Genomic DNA, 9,984 nt, shown 5'->3' with positions numbered 1-9,984 from the left:
CCTTTGGTTGGTAATCCACCCCAAAATAAATTTGGGGTTTGGGGTGCAGGAATGCAACCCAGGGAGGTGTAACCTCATTGCTCCCTGCACCAGCACATCTGAACCCAAAATAAAGGGGAAAAAAACCCCAGTTTGGAGGAGCCCGGGTCCGGTCTCCAACGCGTTACCCTTTGGTTGGGAAGTCTCTGATTTAATCCACCCCAAAATAAATTTGGGGTTTTGGGGTGCAAGAATGCAACCCAGGGATGTGTAAGCTCATTGCTCCCTGCGCCAGAACATTTGAACCCAAAATAAAGGGGAAAAAAACCCCAGTTTGGAGGAGCCTGGGTCCGGTCTCCAACGCGTTACCCTTTGGTTGGGAAGTCTCTGATTTAATCCACCCCAAAATAAATTTGGGGTTTTGGGGTGCAGGAATGCAACCCAGGGAGGTGTAACCTCATTGTTCCCTGTGCCAGAACATCTGAACCCAAAATAAAGGGGAAAAAAACCCAGTTTGGAGGAGTCCAGGTCTGGTCTCCAACACGTTACCCTTTGGTTGGGAAGTCTCTGATTTAATTCCGAAGGGGATGGCGAATCCGTTCCTCCCACCAGGGAACAGATTTTTGCACAAAGGGCCCATAAATCCATGAAATTATTCTTGTGAAACCGTGTCCCCCTGACTCGACCCGAGTCTCTGCTTACGGGGCCGGAGGGTGAACTCCTTGTTTCTCCTTTGTTTTTAGGGAATGCTGAGACAGAAGATGAGGAGATATCCGAGTTTTTATACGACTACGCGTCTCGTTTCAGTAAGAAATTCTTTTCTTTTTTTTGGCTCATTTTATGCAAGTTGGACTCACGGGGGTTGGAAAGGTCTTCGCTCATATAAACCCATGCGAAGGCACCAAAAAACCATGGGATGGAGTCCTTTGCAATCCCAAATAACCCCTCCAGGGACCCTGAGCCCATCCCACCTCCCTGTGCCCCCACCAGCACGGACCTCAGCACCCTCAAACTTCAATTTAAGCTAAAATCTTAAACTTCTGTGGGTGGCAGAGGGAAACCAAGGGGCTGCCGGGGCCCGAGGTCCTCATGGCACCAGAGCTTTGGAGAAAGACCCATCAGAAAACGGACCCGAGGTCTGGGGAGATGCTTTTGGGGAGAATTAAGAGGGTTTGATGAATTGTGGCTGATTATGGCCCTCAGGCACGCAAGCACAGCAGCAGCAGTTTATTTAGCTGAATTATTGAGATTAATCATTATTGAGATTATCCAGAGGGGAAAAGATGGGCAATAATAATACCAGGGTATAAGGGTGGAACTCGCCCAAAAATGGGGTTAGGAGATCTCCATTGATCCCCTTTAGCATCAATGGAGGGAAACTGGTACCAGTATCTCCACTGGTTTTAAATGGAGCCTCTGGAGACCCCCTCAGATGAAAACATTCCTGTCTGAGCCACCTCAGGAACCTCTGAGACAAATCTGAGTGACCTGGAGGAAAGACACCCTCTGACACCCACTGGGTCTGGCCCCTATAAATTAAGGGACGCTCAGACAAGTAAAACATAAAACAAGATGAAAAAGAGTTAAAAAGCCATTTTTTTCAGGAGCTGTTCTGCCCCCAGTGGTTCTCGTTTCCATCCCAAACCGTATCTTCCTGAGCTCAAAAGGTGATTGGGATGGAGTAAGAGCAGAGATGCCCCCCGGCAGGTGCTCCTGGGCAGAAATTTGCTTTAATTTCTGATTTCTGCAGCATTAACAGAGTCCTGTGTGTCCCACCCCCGGGGACCCACACACAACCTCAGCCCCCAGCCCCGGCAGCCTCTAAGATCCAGTTTCCAACCCCTGGAATGAATGCTCAGTGTTATTTGGTTGTATTATTCTAACGGTTTGAGGGTAAAATGGTTCTATTAAATATTAATGAGGACAATACTTTCCTTCCAGGTGATTATTTATATGCCACTGTAGAATATTACTCCGAAAACACCACGTTGATACCCACCATATACACCTACGAGGTGAGTCCTGCTGTTTCTTCACATTCCCAAGAAAAAAAAAGAAATTCCTTGCCGGAACCACTGTTGAAAAAAAGAAAGAAATGGATTAAAAACGTTGATTTTTTAAACTGCTGAACAACTTAAATGAGTTTGGGCAAAGAGCGTCAGGCAGTAGCTGTGATTATTTGCCACGGATTTATTTTGCTGGGAGTTATTTGGTTAGAAAAACGGAAAATCCCAGTTTTCCGAACTGAAATACTATCAAACCTGTCCCAGTGAGGGGTCCCTCTGGGTACGAGTTAATCCCATGTGGGATTATTCCTTTCTGGGTTATTCCTTTTCCTCTACATCCACCCAAGCACCTTGGGGGCTCCAGGGAAGGGATTTTCCACCCTGGGTTTCCGTGACCCCCCCTTTGCTCAGGGAGGGACAGGGATGCTCTGGGGACACGGTGCCATTTCTCCCCCAGGGAAGGGAGAGGAAACTCCACCATTGGCTTTCAGTGCATCAAAACAAGTGATTTTTGACTGATTCCTTTTCCTTCTCTTGCCAGGAGTATCAGGAAGAGCTTCAGGAGTCGCTGGGATCCCCCCTCCGATGCCACCTCCCCCTCCTCATCCTCCTCAGCCTCCTGGGTTTCCTGCTATGACCCCCCCCTACCCGGCTCCTCCTCAGAAGGTACTAAAGCCCCCGTGGATTTAAGCCCCTCAAAGTGTGTCTTTGAGCCAGCAAAATTCAGTTCTTCCCAAAGCAGCACCAAGCAGTGCTTCGCAGCAACTTTAAATAACTAATTAAAAAATAATTCAGCTTTTTGGGCATCCAGCCTCAACGCTGGGGGCAACCGAAGAAGCTTTTATTCCTATTAATGACCTAAAAAAAGAGCATTTTAGGGTATTTTTCCATAGCAGCCAAGTGGGAGCTTCAAGGGTGACAACAGCCTTTGGGTACCCCCAGCCCGACCCGGGGCTCGCTCCCCGCTGCTCCAACCACCCCAAAATTCCCCTTTTTTCCAGAGGCTGGAGCTCAATGAGATCCCAGGTGCAGGAGAAACCCCCCCCCAGCCTGGTTTGAAACACAATAGGAGGACGTGGCAACCACTTCCTCACCTTTTCCCCTCCTTTCAGACGCACACACGTGTGGCTTTGATGAAGAAAAGAACCTCGTCACCGCCTCGGAAACGACATCCTCCTCTCCAAAAGCCCTTCCCCGTTGCTTTTAGGAGGGCTGGGACTTTACATCCCGAGGTTTTCCAGAGCTGGAAGGTGCCATCCCGAGCTGGAAAAGTCCTGCAAACACCCGAGGAGCTTTGTCACGACTGGGTTTCTTTCCTTATTTCCTATTATTCTCTTGTAAATACAAACTCCCGACAATAAAACAATCAGCGGCCGGGCTCCGGCGTGAAGCAGGATTGATGCCAGCCCCCCCCCCCCCCCAAATTGGGCTATTTTCCACCCCGTTTTTCCAGGAAAACCTGGGCGTTTTGAGGGACCAGATGCAGATCTGGCCACCTTCCATCCTGCCAGGCCACCACGTGAAAAGGGGGGCTGGTTTGGGGACAAACCCCTCCACGCTGATGACCATGAGGGTTGCGGTGGCCGATGGTGTGGTTTCCTTCGCAGTCGCTTGGTCAATTATCAGTCCACGCATAAATTATCAGTAATTGCCAGCAGAACAGGAAAAACAAAAGCACGACACTCCTGCAGGCAACTTGGCCCATCAAAAGGACCTTTTTAAGCCCCTAACCCCCCCCCAAAAAGCCACTCTGACCCATACAGTCCAATACAGCTCCCCAGGAAGAACAAAGTGCCAAAAATGGCTTTTTTGGGGCAAGAAATCGGAGTTTATAAGGCTCCTCTTGGCCCAGCTGGGGGAAAAAATGCAGTCCTACCTTCTGTGTGTCAACAGGGGTTTTCTTTGGAGGAGTTATGGGGAAGGAGAGGGGCAGCAAACCTGCCCCAGGTGCTCCTGGGGCTCCTTCATGGTCTTGGAGCACCCACAAGCCAAAGGAGGTTGAGTCAACCCAACGGGCAGAGCTCGGGGTGGTCCCCGGGGTGGTCCCCAGGGTCTATTTATCCCTAGAAGATCACTGTGGATTAGATCAGCAAATGGGAAAAAAAACCTGAAACCAAACTCCCCCAAAAGTTATACCATACAAGCCTTCAGAAAAACGTTAGAATTGTGTGTTTAGTATGAAGATGGGCTTTATTTAAATAAAAATGAAAGGTCTTGACGGTTGAGCCAGTCTTTTAAAATTATATTTGGGGCTCCATGAAATTTCAACTAAAGAAAAAATGCCAGCAAGTATTTTTACTGCAGTAAGGGAAAAACATATAGAGAGTTGACAGGCTCAAAAATCACTGTATAGTGGAATTTCTAGAATTCACCGAGTCTGAAGCAGAAAACAGGAAAACCCACTGAAAACCAAAGAAGAAACTCTGAAACTAGCTGGTGGACAAAAAAAGCTGTTACATCATGTCTGCGCGGAGCTTTGAGCTCCCAAAAACCTCTGGCTGAAAATCCCCACCACCCAGAGCAGCTACGACCCAAACCCACCCATCTCCTCGACACCCACGGGGCAGCGGTGCCCCAACCCCAGCTTGAGGGGTTTATCCAGGTTTCCAACCTTAAAAAGTAGAATTATTTTATTTTCTTCGGCTCTGAAGCAGGGCCAGGAGCTGCTGAAGGGAGAGAAACCTCAATTTGCTGCCATCCAGTGCCACCTCCTGGCTCCTCTCTGCTATAAAAGTTGATAAAAACGCCGAGTTTTGCCTGGGAGAGCTCTGGAAAAATAATTTCCAATGGACAGTGAGGGGATTTTTCAACCCTGCAATGAAGAAAAAAAAAATTAAGGGGAAATAAAATACATGCACGAAGCTTATAACACGCTAAGATTATTAATAAAAAAAATAATAGTACTAAATAATTAGTGGCATCGATACTCAATGGTGTCCCTGGCACTGAAAATGACAAAAAGTGATTTTTCTTTCCAAAAAGTGAGACAAACCCAATCGCGTGGAGAAATTAAATCCGCGAAGATACATCCAATAAACCCAGTTTATGGTAAAAACTCAGCTTAGTTTTACAGCCCAGAAGAAAGGACCCAAAACCATATCCAGGTTACAGCGGTGTTTGAGAGGAGGTGTGTCCTGACCTAATTAGAGCTAACGATGTACAGCTGGAAACGACCTCCCTGCTTTCTCAAAGCTGGGAAAAAAATTCGTTTTTCACCAAATATTCACATATTTAATTTATAAATGCTCTTTTTTCTATTCTCACAACACTGAATACACCTTCCCACAATCCCAGTTTTTGGGTCGAGGACCCACAATTCTCGCACGTGGCGTTAAGAGTGAAAAAACTCACTTGTGAGTGAAAATCTTGAGGTTTGAAATTTTAATTAAGTTTTCTTTAGAAACACACACATTTCTTAGAGGAAAAATAAAATCTCACCCGGGCTCTTTTCCGATGGCAAAGCTTTTCTGAAGTCGTTGGGGTGAAGCCACCCTCATCCTGATGCTTCCACGAGTCAATTTTCCCAAATTTCCCTCTTTTTTTCCCCCCGGGGCTCTGCGATGGGGCTGTCCCAGTTCTCCCAGCAAAACTCCTCCCCCCCCGGGGGGGGAATAAGCTGCTTTTAACACACAAAGAGGATTTCCCTCCCGTTTCCAAACCCTCCCCCTGGTTATCGTGGGGGGCAAGGAGCAGGGGGGAGGTCTCTCCAGGTCTCCTGCTTTTTAGTGAATTCCTCCAGAAATAAAACAAGGATCCGGGTGACACATCCCAGGAAAACTGGGGCTTTAGGAGCCACTGGGCAAGTCTTGTGGCCACTGTTGGTGCAGCTCCAATTGCCATCACCCCGCGATGGGTTTTGGATGCATTTAACATGGTTCTGCCTCAAAAAGGGCATCCAACCCCCAAAACTTCACGGATTCAGAATAAAAAGGGAGGAAAAAAGGGGTTGAAGTGGCATTTGAGATCGTTTCTTGCTCCGGGTGTTGGGGATCCTCACTGTACTAAGGGGGGGAGTTAACAGTGGCCTGGTTTCACCCCCCAAAAATGCCATTTTTTGCACAAAAAAAATGCACACAACTAGGGAAGAGCAGCTGGAAGCCGCGGGGAAGGAGGTAACGGGTCCTGGGGGTTGTAACCCCTTTTTTAGAGCCTTGTAAAGAGGAATTTGTGGAGATTTGGACAAATCCTGGCGAGGGTTGGCACCGACCTCCTGTTTTTGTTATTTATAAGTTATTGTCTTCGCTATGTCCATCGATACCCACCTCCTGTCAGCCCCCAGAGCAGCATCACCGTGAAAAAGAACCATTTCCCTCAGCACCACGTGGAGCACCTGGATCTGAAATTAAAAAAAAAAAAGGCATTATTTTCCTTTTATTCCTTAATTCCCCCATTTATAGCACACCTCTCAGGCCACCCTTTCCCTACTGAGCACCCCAGGAAAAGGCTCCACGAGGGGGTTTCGCTGCAGGAACAGCCACACCAGAAAAAGGGATTCCAATATTAACCCCCCCCTCAGCTCCCCCAGTGAATTTTTATTTCCAAATGTATATTTTTAAGCACTTCAAATAAATTCCAATTTCAGACCAGGCCCTTCATACCCCAAGCCACCACGGTGAGTTCTCCCCTTCAGCTAAAAAACCCTTTATTTTTTCCTACATCACGGGGTGACTTTTTGTATCCTCTGTGTGTCCCGTCCCCCGAAAATAAAATACCTCCCAGACCAAATATAGCCCCAAATTGGCACCATTCAAGCTTTTCAACCCCATTTTTAACCCCTTCTCAGATAACCAGAGCAACGGGGCTGAACTCTCACTATTTGATCTTAAAACAGGAAATATTTTCTCCGCTCAGTTTACACAAAGCCAGACAGAGCAGAAGAGATTCCCATGTTGATTTGGGGGTTGGTGAGGGTTGGTTTGGTTTTTTTTTGTGTCTCAAAAGTTAAAAAGAATCAACATGTAAATATTTAGAATAACTCCTCTAGGAGGGACCAACACTTCCACCTCCTGCCTGGACTTGGCACGAAGGATGTCGGTGGCTTCTGGGCATGATTCAGCTGGAGATCAGCATCTTCCAGGACCGAAGCTTTAAATATAGAAATATTATTTTATTTTAAATAACCAACCAAGCTTTCCACGCTTCCAGATGTATAGAAACCAGATTTATCTACCAAGAGGTGCCTCAAAATTAAAGATTTGGCTACTACATAGCTGTTTGCTGAAGCGTCTGCCTTCCCCTGTATGTTTGTAAAGCTGTTTTGGGGGATTTTAAGACAAAATAATGCAAATTAACAGTTTTTCTCAGTCATGGGGGGGTGACAGGAAGCCTGGACCAAGGTTTGCCCAAACCTGGCACGACCCAGGGGGTTTCACTTGCAGTTTTGCTTTGGCATCACGTTGTCCCCGAACCATTTCCCTTTTCCAGGAGGTTTTACATCCTTTATTTGTGGCTTTTTTTTTTGGGGGGGGGGACAATTTTATCACTTCAGCACAATTGGGCGTGCAAAAACCCACCTGCAAAAATTTGGTCATGCTTCCCCTTTCAATGGGATGTTTAAAAACGGGGGGTACACTCTCACTGTGACCCCCCCCATGCAGCCAGGCAATGGTGTGTGTCCCCCCCCATCCTCCGTGGGGGGAATCTGGGGGTGCAAACTCCCCCCAACACCCCGTGGGAGGAAGCAGGGGGTACAAGCCCCCCCCCAGCGCAACGTAAATATTTAGAATAACTCCTCTAGGAGGGACCAACACTTCCACCTCCTGCCTGGACTTGGCACGAAGGATGTCGGTGGCTTCTGGGCATGATTCAGCTGGAGATCAGCATCTTCCAGGACCGAAGCTTTAAATATAGAAATATTATTTTATTTTAAATAACCAACCAAGCTTTCCACGCTTCCAGATGTATAGAAACCAGATTTATCTACCAAGAGGTGCCTCAAAATTAAAGATTTGGCTACTACATAGCTGTTTGCTGAAGCGTCTGCCTTCCCCTGTATGTTTGTAAAGCTGTTTTGGGGGATTTTAAGACAAAATAATGCAAATTAACAGTTTTTCTCAGTCATGGGGGGGTGACAGGAAGCCTGGACCAAGGTTTGCCCAAACCTGGCACGACCCAGGGGGTTTCACTTGCAGTTTTGCTTTGGCATCACGTTGTCCCCGAACCATTTCCCTTTTCCAGGAGGTTTTACATCCTTTATTTGTGGCTTTTTTTTTTGGGGGGGGGGACAATTTTATCACTTCAGCACAATTGGGCGTGCAAAAACCCACCTGCAAAAATTTGGTCATGCTTCCCCTTTCAATGGGATGTTTAAAAACGGGGGGTACACTCTCACTGTGACCCCCCCCATGCAGCCAGGCAATGGTGTGTGTCCCCCCCCATCCTCCGTGGGGGGAATCTGGGGGTGCAAACTCCCCCCAACACCCCGTGGGAGGAAGCAGGGGGTACAAGCCCCCCCCCAGCGCAACTGGGCATCCAAACCCACACCTGCAGCCCCCCCAACCCTGTTGGGGGGGGACAGGGAGCCCAAATCTCCATCTGCAGCCCCCCATGGGAGGAAACAGGGGGTGCAAACCCCCATGAGGAGCCCACCCCAGGGCAACTGGGCACCCAAACCCACACCTGCAGCCCCCCCAACCCCGGGGGGGGATGACAAGGAGCGCAAACCCCCACCTGCAGCCCCCCATGGGAGGAAACAGGGGGTGCAAACCCCCCCCAGCAGCCCACCCCAGGGCAACTGGGCACCCAAACCCACACCTGCAGCCCCCCATGGTGGGAAAGAGGGGGTGCAAACCCCCCTGAGGAGCCCACCCCAGTGCAATTGGGCACCCAAACCCACACCTGCAGCCCCCCATGGGAGGAAACAGAGGGTGCAAACCCCCCCAGCAGCCCACCCCAGTGCAACTGGGCACTAGGAGGGACCAACACTTCCACCTCCTGCCTGGACTTGGCACGAAGGATGTCGGTGGCTTCTGGGCATGATTCAGCTGGAGATCAGCATCTTCCAGGACCGAAGCTTTAAATATAGAAATATTATTTTATTTTAAATAACCAACCAAGCTTTCCACGCTTCCAGATGTATAGAAACCAGATTTATCTACCTAGAGGTGCCACAAAATTAAAGATTTAGCTACTACATAGCTGTTTGATGAAGCGTCTCCCTTCCCCTATATGTTTGTAAAGCTGTTTTGGGGGATTTTAAGACAAAATAATGCAAATTAACAGTTTTTCTCAGTCATGGGGGGGTGACAGGAAGCCTGGACTGAGGTTTGCCCAAACCTGGCATGACCCAGGGGGTTTCACTTGCAGTTTTGCTTTGGCATCACGTTGTCCCCGAACCATTTCCCTTTTCCAGGAGGTTTTACATCCTTTATTTGTGGCTTTTTTTTTTGGGGGGGGGGACAATTTTATCACTTCAGCACAATTGGGCGTGCAAAAACCCACCTGCAAAAATTTGGTCATGCTTCCCCTTTCAATGGGATGTTTAAAAACGGGGGGTACACTCTCACTGTGACCCCCCCCATGCAGCCAGGCAATGGTGTGTGTCCCCCCCCATCCTCCGTGGGGGGAATCTGGGGGTGCAAACTCCCCCCAACACCCCATGGGAGGAAACAGGGGGTGCAAACACCCCCCCAGCAGCCCACCCCAATGCAATTGGGCATCCAAACCCACACCTGCAGCCCCCCCAACCCTGTTGGGGGGGGACAGGGAGCCCAAATCTCCATCTGCAGCCCCCCATGGGAGGAAACAGGGGGTGCAAACCCCCATGAGGAGCCCACCCCAGGGCAACTGGGCACCCAAACCCACACCTGCAGCCCCCCCAACCCCGGGGGGGGATGACAAGGAGCGCAAACCCCCACCTGCAGCCCCCCATGGGAGGAAACAGGGGGTGCAAACCCCCCCCAGCAGCCCACCCCCGTGCAATGGGGCGTGCAAACCCTCACCAGCAGTCTCCTACCCCACTGTGGGAGGAAGCAGGGGGTGCAAACCCCCCCCCACCCCC

The sequence above is a fragment of the Calidris pugnax genome, unplaced genomic scaffold, assembly GCF_001431845.1.
Source record: "Calidris pugnax isolate Ruff unplaced genomic scaffold, ASM143184v1 scaffold540, whole genome shotgun sequence".
In the NCBI taxonomy this organism is placed as follows: domain Eukaryota; kingdom Metazoa; phylum Chordata; class Aves; order Charadriiformes; family Scolopacidae; genus Calidris; species Calidris pugnax.
Note: the sequence above shows the minus strand (reverse complement) of the source record.